An 11,729-nucleotide genomic window follows, 5' to 3' on the forward strand; every position below is an offset into this window, starting at 1 on the left:
TTCTCAATTTTAGATTTTACCTTTCCCTCTATTTTATTAGGTACTCTATAACAAAAGATCCTAATTGAAAATCACCGAAGATTATCGTAGATCAAATACAAAAAAAAAAAAAAACGCCTTAATCTGTAACAGGTTATCAGCANAAAAAAAAAAAAAAACGCCTTAATCTGTAACAGGTTATCAGCACGAAGCTCCAAATCTTCGGTGAACAGTACAAGCTTCTTAAACCATGACTATTAATTCTTGTACGATATGTATGCAGTATATTATGATGTGTTAATATATTCTTGTATGCTGCACGATATATATATATATATATATATATATATATATATATATATATATATATATATATATATATATATATATATATATATATATATATATATATATATANTATATATATATATATATATATATATATATATATATATATATAGGATTTGGATCCAGTGAGATCACCCTATTTATATGAGATCATGAGATCACATCATAATCATTAATTTTTTAATTTCTAAGGTGTAGATTTAGTTTTGTTTTTTTTGGGTTTTGGCGTTGAATGTCTAATTGGTAGGGGTATAATAGTAATTGTTAGCTATGTGCATCATCATTATTTTGGATTTTCCGAGATTTTCTGCATAACCTTCTTTCGTCTACGATTACGCTCTCACCTTTGCCCACAACGAAATCCCCCAAGAAGGCATACCCTTCTTCAACCATGAATTCCTCCAAAGCATGGGTGTCTCCGTCACCAAACACAGGTTAGAAATCCTCAAACTCGCTAGAAAAGGGAAAGGTAGAAGCAGCAAGGGTAGTAGTTCGAAGCAGAAGATTTTGTGGCTTGTGTTTGCGGTGAAGCAAGTAAGGAATAATCTGGCGAAGCATGTCCGGGGTTGGATTCGCCGGGAGGATTCCTCTGACAGACTGACGATCGTGTCGGCAAGGAATTACAATCTGAGATGGAAGGCGACCATGTTGAAGAGGAAGAAGACTAATAAGGTTGTGTGTGCATTTTGACTTTTTTGCGTGTGCTTTGTGTATCCCTCTTTCTATCTGTTTTGATTCTGCTTTCTTGTGAAATGGTGGGTGCAACGTTATTGCTTAGTTTGCTTTTGTTGGTTGGGATTGTAGTTATTGTATGGTCTGTGAGTTTTAGATGATGCTTTGGGGAGTGTTCTGTGCTCTGTTTTTTTTTTTTTTTCTTCTTTTTATCTTTTTTCTTGGTGGGTTTTATGAGTTTGCGAGGGTGGGTAAATGGTTGTGTTGTTAATGGTTTGTGTTGCGTTTGACTTGTTTTTATATGTTCACTGTTGTGTGCATCAGTACATCTGATTTATCACACACTTGACCATCATATCATTCAAATTTTGAATTCCAAGCTAGCAGCAAACTACTGCCAATATCTCTCAACAATATAAATATAATGTAATGCCTATACACACTTGCCCAACTGCATTCGTATGCTTTGTACCTACCCATTTTATATCTCAATAATATAAAGCCTACATTGCTACACACTTGCATGCCCGCCAACTGCTCTGTATATATATGTATATACTTCGAACCTAGTAATAGTTAAAAGTTTATATATTGAATTTGTTTACACATGATTATTAGAAGTTCAAATAATAATATTAATGTTGTGTAGTTATAATATTATTTGAAACTTCATAATAGAAATGTAATGATTTTATTGATTGGAAATGTTGGCTATCTAATTCATTTACAAAAGAGTTAATCTTATGAGTCATAGTCTTCAATTTTCTTATTTATTTTTAAAAGAGTTAATTGATGACATTTTTATTTCACTAAGTATTAAATGGGATGAGAAACAATGGCACTAATCATGTATTCACAATACTACTGTACTAGACACTAGACAATAGACGAGTGTGTGCTTTCCTAACGCCGGTTTGTTTTTAGTCTTAAATGGCCGGTCTGTGCGTTTTATATGGTGCTTATGTGTGTGCAGGCAACAATGGTGGGGATGGCCAGAATGTAGTTTAAGATAGTACTGCCAATGACAATTTTAGCTAGGAACATGGACTTTGCGGTTCGGACTACAACACATGTTCGCTGACAACAAATTTTAGTCTCACAGGGTCCCTTTTATTTTACATAACTCTTACCAATTAAAGTATGGTTAGCATTTCTTGGCTTAGTAGTGACTATGGTGCGCTTTTAAGGAATAAATGATATGATTCGACAATGTTTTAAGGGGTTTATTACAGATTTTTCTTTTGCAAATACCTTATTACAGTTATGAATGTTTTGCTTTTAATTATCATTGGTAGAAAAGATTGTTGGTTTCAGAATTGCTCGAATGTCTTTCTTTACAATGTTGCGCACATACTCAAACACCGCATACTGAGATGGGTAACCGTAATAAAAATGTGCACTTGGTATGTTCACGCACAAACTACCCTTCACACAGAGTTCACTCCAATATTTAGTCCAACGGATAAGTGCTACAACTGTTAATAATTTCTATTCCATTCGACTAATTGCTTTCAAGTTATATATGTCACAATGCACATATGACGACTCAAATAAAATAACAATTTCTTCCGACGTTATGTGTTTCCTCACGCACAAACTACAACACACTAATGCACAAGGATAATAGTGTGTGCAATAGTGTGTATACATTTTGTAGAAAGCATACGTCTTACCGTTAATGTGTGCATACATGTAAAAAGTTGTGTACATTTCACTACATGCAATTTCTATTGCACACGCTTATGGACGAATATGCACAGTACTCAATATTCCCCCGTAACATTGGGACTCTCAGTAAAATGCACACACTTGTTTACATTTTTGCACACACTGGTGGTGTGTGCGTTTAGCTTTGGATGCATGTGCATCCAATAGTAACGCACCAATAACCACAAAAGTGCACACGTCTGAATCTCGTTACCAACTCACATGTAGATTAACATATGTGCACACACAACTTCCCAACTTAAACTTCGTTCTATATGCATCTGTATGGGGCCGGGTGTGCAGATTTGTCCAATGCTATCTCAATACCATACTTTGCACATGCCTACTCCCCTTTATGCACATAATGCCATCTTGTTTAATTTAGCAATGAGCTAAGGTTTGATATACAACGTAAATCATATTGTATGTTGCACCACCATGTCCAACTTACGCCAATCATGAAATTCATTTACTAACTTGCACAAGATTAACTACATTTCAGCACACACCAACGAATATGCTATCATGCTACCACAAATGCACTTGGTTGTACACGCCCATCATCACAAATGCACTCAGATGCACACATTTGCACACACCACCCAGTTCAATTGCACACACCTTCCACACAACGTTTCTTATTTATAAGATTGCTGTGTGTTTTTTAGGATTGCTGCGTGATTTCTCATTTGCACACAACGTTTTTTTAGGATTGCTGCATGTTTTTTTTTTTTTTTTAATTCTAGTTTAAATTTCTACCTTGGATAGAATCCCTTTAAATTAGGAAAATATTATATTCCATTCATAAACCAATTCAAAGAACAAAATGAAATTACAATGTCACCCTTATGTATTTAATATATCCTTATATAAATTAGCATTTTAATTCAATCTTAACCATTAATTACAATAAATTGGATGATTGAGATGTGATCTCATGATCTCATCTACAATGGTGGTCTCATAGGATCCAACCCCTATATATATATATATATATATATATATATATAGAAATAATTTTAGGTGCGACCGTACGGTCACACACCACTCAATGTTACGAAATACACCACTCAATGTTAAAAAAACACACCACAATGAAACACACCACAATGTTAAGAAACACACCATAGTGCATATTTGTGTGGTTTGTTTCTTAACATTGAGTGGTGTATTTCGTAACATTGAGTGGTGTGAACCGCATAGCCGCACGGGAGAGCCCGGCCGCACCTGATCATGACTCTATATATATATATATAATGTGTTAAGCATACGGACAGAGTAATCAGGCAACACTACAAGAAAAATGCACATAGACAACGGTTAAAAACCGTTGTCTTTGAGATAAATTTTCTGTTGTTGAAGCCGGTGTTGTTGTAAGTCCCGCTCAAAGACAACAGTTTTTTACTATTGTCTTTTCTAGAAAAGACAACAGTTTTTTAACCGTTGTCTATTGAGTGTTGTTGAAACCGGTGTTGTTGAAAGTCACGCACATAGACAACGGTTTTTAACCGTTGTCTTTTCTAATTTTTAACCGTTGTCTATTAAGTGTTGTTGAAACCGGTGTTGTTAAAAGTCCTGAGCAAAGACAACGGTTTTTAACCGTTGTCTTTTTTATTATAGACAATGGTTTTTAACCGTTGTCTTTTGAATGTTTGAAACCGGTGTTGTTGTAAGTCCCGAACAAAGACAACGGTTTTTAACCGTTGTCTATTGAGTGTTGTTGAAATCAGTGTTGTTGTAAGTCCCGAGCAAAGACAACGGGTTTTAACCGTTGTCTTTTATAGAAAAGACAACGGGTTTTAGCCGTTGTTTATTGAGTCTTGTTGAAATCAGTGTTGTTGTAACTCCCGAGCAAAGACAACGGTTAAAAATTGTTGTTTATTGAGTGTTGTTGAAACAAACGTTGTTGAAAGTCATGCCGATAGACAACGGTTTTTAACTGTTGTTTTTTATATATAAAACAATAGTTAAAAACCGTTGTTCTCACATTCATAGACAACAGTTTTAAACCGTTGTTTTAAACCTATTTTGATTTTAAGCATAATAATATAATAAAAACAATTTATACAAACACCATCACCAAGTCTAGATACACAATGTTCAAAATACATAAGAACTAATCACCAAGTCTAAATACTTCAATGAACAATTCCAATCACCAAGTTTAAATGTTCACAAAATTCTAATCAAAAGTATACATACTCTATAACTTGTAGAGACTTATAATACTTGCAGCCAAGAAGTCCCAAAGCTCAAGATCTTCATATACTTTGACAACTTCTCCAATCAAGCCACAACTTACTAGTAGATCACCATACTCACTAAACAAGAACCAAACACACTGTCAATACCATAAAGAGAAATGCATAGAGTTGCAACATAATAGACAATTACATTTTATGGGCAGCATTGACAAATAACACACAAAGAACAATCGGAAACAAGGAAAAGAACCTCCAAATTAAATGCACAAATCCAACAACCTTCCTCAAGCACTATCGACAATTAGAACCAAGATCAAAAGGCAACAAGAAAGATGAAGAAAATGGCAGAAATGATAGAGATTAGGGTGGCTGTGTTGTCTCCTCAATCAGCCAAAAGAAGATTAAAGAAACATAAATATATTTGTTGACTGCCCTAAATGAAGAAAGTCAAGGAAAAATAAAGAAAGGATTAGGGAGGCTATTTTCATCAAATTATCCCTTAACCAATCAAATAATTGTGTTAGCTAGTAAATTAGGGTGACTAATTATCCCCTAATCACACCAAACTCATGGTAATTTGAAGAAGAAATCAGGAAAGTATCATAGGTAACTTGCAGCAAATTGCGAAAATTATTGAGAAATTTGAGTAAGGTGTTTTAATACAAAATTTTACACATATGTAGTCCAGCAACTTTAGAACATACATAAAAAAATTTCATAACAATTCAAGGACTAGAAGTATTTATTTCGAATTATTTTCAAAAACTGCTCTAGAGATAAAACAAATTGTGGACAGCACACTGCCAATGCTAGAAATGTAATTTTCTGTGTTTACTCGAATACATTTTTGACCCAAAATTTTTATGGATATCAAATACTATACGTTTAGGTTCTCCAATAAAAATTTCAAGTAAAAAGGAGTTCGGGAAGTATTTTTACCGAATTAATCCTTCGGACTGCGCCAGAAGCTAAAATACAGATCATATTTACCAATCTTGCATTCAAAAATAATAAAATGCATATAATTATGCAATATATATACATATAGATAGCATGACTCTATGTATAGTAGAAAATAAAGATGACACTCTACAGAAACCAACAACAATGACTCTTAATTACACCTCTCAAGGTCTTATTTTAACTAATCTGCCACCTCACATTGCCTTTTAGGAAAATGATGTTTCTGTTGACAATCAAACCAAAGTTCCTATAGTCTGAACATAAGTTTAAAGCAAGGAGTTATTGATTTCTCAACAGCAAACATAACTAGGGACAATAGAAATTCAAAAACTCAGTATGTGTAAAGTGTAATAATCCCTTGTATTCAATATTTATACACTCCTGAAAATCCAGGCTTTTCCAACCAAATAAAAGTCACAAGATATTAATTTGTTTCAACAGTTTGTATCTTTACCAAATGCAATCTAGTAAATAGTTATCGCATAAAACTGGGCATCTAGAGTAACAAACAAGCACTTCCCAAATTAATACCGTACCAGGCAGAAGAGATAAAGAAAACATAAGTTGGAATGTGCTAACTATGTATTAACAAAGCAGACTCATTGAAGCAATTCGTCAAACAGCTATTAGATCCACTGAGGGTATTGATAAAGAAATAGAAAAAAAAAATTAAGAAGGTGAAATGAAAAGGAGGATTACCAGCGGAGAAGATCGACGACGGCGGCGGAGGCGGGAGTGACGGTAGCTGAGACGCCGTGCAGAGGGAGCGACGGCGTGCTTTGGTGCGACGGCAGCTGCTTTCACACCCCTGTAGAAACCGTGTTTGCTTTAATACTAATATCATTTTTTATATAATTATAAATTATAATGATTGGTTATATTATTATATATTTATAATCAATGATTTCATTATAAAAATTTTAGCACGAAAAATAAAATATCAAATGCATTATACCTACATTATTAAATGAGTTTTACCAAAATTTTATTATATTTCTAACATTTTAGGTCCAGAACACAATATGCCAAAGACCTTGTGGTAAAGTGGCATCTGGTGTACACTAGTTATCTATTGCCTCTTAGGTCGATTTGTAGTCAAATAGGTGTTAACGCAATGTATTTGTTTTTCACAAGATATTACTTACTGATATTTTTTCATCTTTTAAAATAAATTACATTCGCATTTTCACGAGAGACATTACTTACTGAACAAATTAAATTCATCTTATCACTGTTCAAGTTTCAGGTTAACTAAAAAATTGTACAAATCAAGTACTCATTATCTAATCACTACGAATAATTATAACAAATTCAAATTCAAAAAAAATTTAATTATACAGTAATCACTGAAATGATTGTCAATAAGAGCATCCTTATCAATGGGAATATTTCACGGTTCTGGAGGGGTTTTTAAAAACCGTTGTCTTTGTAATGTTGTGTATTCAAGTGCGCTTAAAGACAACACACAAACAACAATGTTTAAATAAAACTGTTGTCTTTTTAAAAATAAAGACTGAGCAAAGATAATGGTTTTAAAAAAAATCGTTGTCTTTGTAGTGTTGTGCATTCAAGTGTGATTAAAGACAACACAAAAATGACAACGGTTAAATAAAACTGTTGTCTTTAACAAAAAAATAGTGTGCAAAGACAACTGTTTAATAAAATCATTGTCTTTGTAGTGTTGTGTATTCAATTGCGTTTAAAGACAACACACAAACGACAATAGTTAAATAAAACCGTTATCTTTTTAAAAATAAACACTGAGCAAAGTCAACGGTTTTAAAAAACCGTTGTCTTTGTAGTGTTGTGTATTCAAGTGTGCTTAAAGACAATACACAAATGACAACGGTTAAATAAAATCGTTGTCTTTAAAAAAAAAGTGCGCAAAGACAACAGTTTTAAAAACCGTTGTCTTTGTAGTGTTGTGCATTAAATACGCTTAAAGACAACATACCAAAGACAACGGTTAAATAAACTATGTCTTAAAAAAACTAAGGAGTGTGCAACGACAACGGTTTAATAAAATCGTTGTCTTTGTAGTGTTGTGTATTCAATTGCACTTAAAGACAACACACAAACGACAACACTTAAATAAAACTGTTGTCTTTTTAAAAATAAAGACTGAGCAAAAACAACGGTTTTAAAAAACCGTTGTCTTTGTAGTGTTGTGTATTCAAGAACACTTAATGACAACACACCAATGACAACGGTTAAATAAACCGTTGTCGTATTTTAAAAAAAGCGCTCATACACAACGGTTCTAAAAAATCGTTGTCTTTGTGGTGTTGTCTTTTCACAAAATGCACAAAGACAACACACTAAAGACAACGGTTCGGTAAAAATCGTTGTCTTTGGTAAAAGTGTTGCGTGAAAGACAACGGTTTTGGACAAAACTGTTGTCTTTTAAACAAACAACAACACTTTTGTCAAAAACCGTTGTCTTTGTAGTGTTGTGTATGAGCATTTTTCTTGTAGTGTAAGCAGCATTCGACCCGACCAACAGCACTGACCCGAAAGCAACAAACGGTCACCCGTTATACAAAGACGACACATTGAAGAGGAGTGGTCAGCACATTGAAGAGGAGTTACTTCTCACCATCATTATCAACAGCTCTACTACTATTGAAGGCTCACCATCATTGAACAAACGTTACAAGTCACAAAGAGTCGTTGTACCTCATGTATAAGAGGAGCCCTGTTGTAGAGGAGAGGGGGGCTTCGTTTTGGATACACAACACGAACATATTGTACTCACTCACTCTCACTAACACACAGATCTACGTTGTGGCACCTAAACCGTGGTTGCTCACTTGTCTACTGTACTGACTACTCATTGTACTTACACATTACACTCAAACTATCACTTCAATAACACTCAGATGATATTCCGGTAACATATTTACCGTCACATACTGTACAAGTTTCTTAACCCTTACTACCTTGTTTAACCCATGAAATTGTGAATTCTTGCTAATCGCACGCATGAATTGAATGTTAGATCATAAATATTGTCTAAACATACAGAATAAATCTACGTGAAACTTAACTCGTAGTAGTAGAAGCATAAGTCGTGTTGATCTCCCGACATCGTTGATGCCAAGTTGTGTTGCCTCTTGAACAATTGCCTCTTGAACTGTAGATCTGCAGGTGTTAATACTGGTATTTTTCTAAGCAGTATGAGTACCATATCTTTATATAATTGTATGTCCTCATCCCATCAATGCAGGCTTTATAAAGGCATAATGGTGGATTGGACTAAACCTAGATGTCCAATCCAACCTATAACTTGATGGGCCTAGTTCACTTGCACCACATTATTAAGGCCCACAATATATAATATATATTGTATTGGAAAATGTCTTACAGTCTCCCACTTGGTGCAAGTACTAGCACAACTCTCATCAAAGAATAAAATACATGAATCATAGCGATACGGGAACAGAGACACGAAGAACAAACACCCATGTTTCGGATCCTTATGGAATTGAGGTGGGGAATCTGCCGGAAGGGTACGAGGATGCATGGGTGCTGAATCTACACACGATTGACACCCGAGGCATGGTGGACGAGCTCCGGTGTTTGGAGTGCAAGTGAGTTGTATAATGTGATGGTGGACGGGTTGGGATATCCTATCGACAACGAATACACCGGCGGGATCAGGTGTGATAAGTGCAAAAGACGCCACCTTTATAAGGTCGTTCCAGGATCACCTTGTGCACAATTGACGGCTTTTATGATTAATTTGGCCCTTTATTGCGTTAGAATGCTTGTTATTGTCATTGGACCGCGTTCCACGCTTTGTTAATCGTTTTGTAGGTAAAAAGATGTGCAAAAAGGCAGAACATGGCAACATTTCGGAGAAGGATTTACAAACCGAAGTTGGAAGGCAAAATAGGCCTTGGACGCGCGTCCAGGCCGGCGTCCAATACACACCTCTCTGAAGTTTGCTTAGCAGAACAAAAGTCTGCTATGGACGCGTAGTGGACGCGCGCGTCCATGCAGGCGTCCAATTTTTGGCCCGCAGAAGTTTGAAATCTGAGCAGCAGAAGCACAGTGGACGCGCGTCCAGCCGTGCGTCCATCGCGGAAAATTTAGCGATTGGGCAAGGTTTAAAAGGGGAACTGAGCCAATTTGCAGGGGATCCATCACACTTCAATTTTAGATCACTTTAGAATATTTCTCTCTCTAGGATTAGCCTAGAGAGATCTCTCTCAATTCACTCCACATTGCAATTCATAGGTTTAGATTAGAACTAGAGAAGAATTCCATTGTTGCAAGATTGAGATCAACATTCAAGTTCAAGTTCAAAGTTCAATTCCTAGCTAAGTCTTCATTTTAATTTCTTGTCATTACTTTTGCCTTTTGCTATTTCAATTCCAAGTATGATTAGATAGATCTTTGTGGATTTGGATTGAGCAATTTTGTATGGATATTTTTGAGCTTTGAATTGATCAATTAGGTTTTGCAATTGCTTTGATTATGAGTTTGATTGTGTGAGTGGTGATCTACTTTGACTCTTGTGTAGGAGTGATCAACCTATATGAGAGGTGTTTGGAGAAGGAGTCTCACCTACGAGAGTAGGATTACTCCTTAGCCTAGCCTAGCACGTTTCCTTCCCGCCTTCGAGAGAAGGGGGATTGGAAGGCAAATAGCACACCATGTGTTCGATAATTTGCCTCACCTAGCCTAATTGCTATGAGAATGGGACTATGGACTAGATGATAGGCCAATGACCACAAGAGTGGTGTTGGCATAGTTGTCTTGCCTCATTTTCATTATCTAAGTGTTGCTAGCCTAGTATCTTAGGAAATCAAGGATACCTATATGAGTTGCAACGTCCAAATCCTCTTTTCCAATTGATTGTTTCCAATGTTTGTTCCTTATTTTCATTATGTCAAATGCACATTTCTTACTATGCTCGGGTTAGCTTTTAAAAACTAAACACTCTTGTGCTTAATCCCCTTACCGCTCAAATTCCCTCATTGCTATCCTTTGAGAACGATACTCGGGAACTTCTTCCCGTTTTAACAACTACTTCTTTCCATCCACCGCGAAAACTACAACCATCAAATGGCGCCGTTGCCGGGGATGGCATCGGTTTTTGAGTAGTAAGTGCCTTTGGATTAACATGAGCAAGTGTTCAAATTAGAGAGTCTAACCCCCCATTTACTTTCTATTTTTTTTTGCAATTTACTTTGCTTACGTTTTAATCTTTTTTTTTTGTCATTTCAATTGCTACTACTCTCACTTGCAACTACTTCTAGTTGCAAAACACTCTCTTGTCTTTGTGTTGATAGGTTGATCCTCTATAATGTATTCTAAAGCAAGATATCAACAAGGGGATTACTATGAGGACCAAGGAGGATATAGGCAACCAAGGGGAGGCTATAGTGATCAATTTTCTAACCCCTATGGTTATGAAGATGACGAGGACTTTAGAGCACAATACCAACCAAGAAATCCACCACCACCTTGGGCTCGCTATGATGATCAAGAGATGGCATATGATGATTATTACCATCCAAAAAGAAACCAAAGCCATTATGATGAACCTCAAGACCACTATCAAAATCAACATGAAGGAGACTATGAGGAATACATATCCCAAGTAGGATATCATCATGCTCCACCACAAAATCTCTATTCACAAAATGTCTACCCTCATAACTCTTACTTCGAACAAATTCAATACTCACAATCCCCTCAAAATGAGAAATATTTCCCATACACTCAAGATGAACACTACCTTTCATACACTCAAAATCCCCAATACCCTCCATATTCTCAAGATCATCAAGGCTATCCATACTACTCCAACCACTATGAGAATGAGGAGTACATGATGCAACCATATGA

General features: G+C 35.5%; 2 long non-coding RNA genes across 2 annotated transcripts; one reads left to right on the plus strand and one right to left on the minus strand.

Annotated features, from left to right (window-relative positions):
* The first annotated feature begins 562 nt into the window (after window positions 1–562).
* LOC116011070 lies at window positions 563–2,247 on the plus strand. Its single transcript, XR_004096966.1, has 2 exons — window positions 563–999; window positions 1,973–2,247. It is a non-coding gene; the product is annotated as an uncharacterized LOC116011070 (long non-coding RNA).
* A 2,485-nt stretch (window positions 2,248–4,732) lies between these two features.
* Window positions 4,733–6,712, minus strand: LOC116011412. Its single transcript, XR_004097020.1, has 2 exons — window positions 6,573–6,712; window positions 4,733–5,027 (listed from the first exon to the last, which is right to left on the minus strand). It is a non-coding gene; the product is annotated as an uncharacterized LOC116011412 (long non-coding RNA).
* Window positions 6,713–11,729: the final 5,017 nt, after the last annotated feature.

The sequence above is a fragment of the Ipomoea triloba genome, chromosome 2 (genome assembly GCF_003576645.1).
Source record: "Ipomoea triloba cultivar NCNSP0323 chromosome 2, ASM357664v1".
In the NCBI taxonomy this organism is placed as follows: domain Eukaryota; kingdom Viridiplantae; phylum Streptophyta; class Magnoliopsida; order Solanales; family Convolvulaceae; genus Ipomoea; species Ipomoea triloba.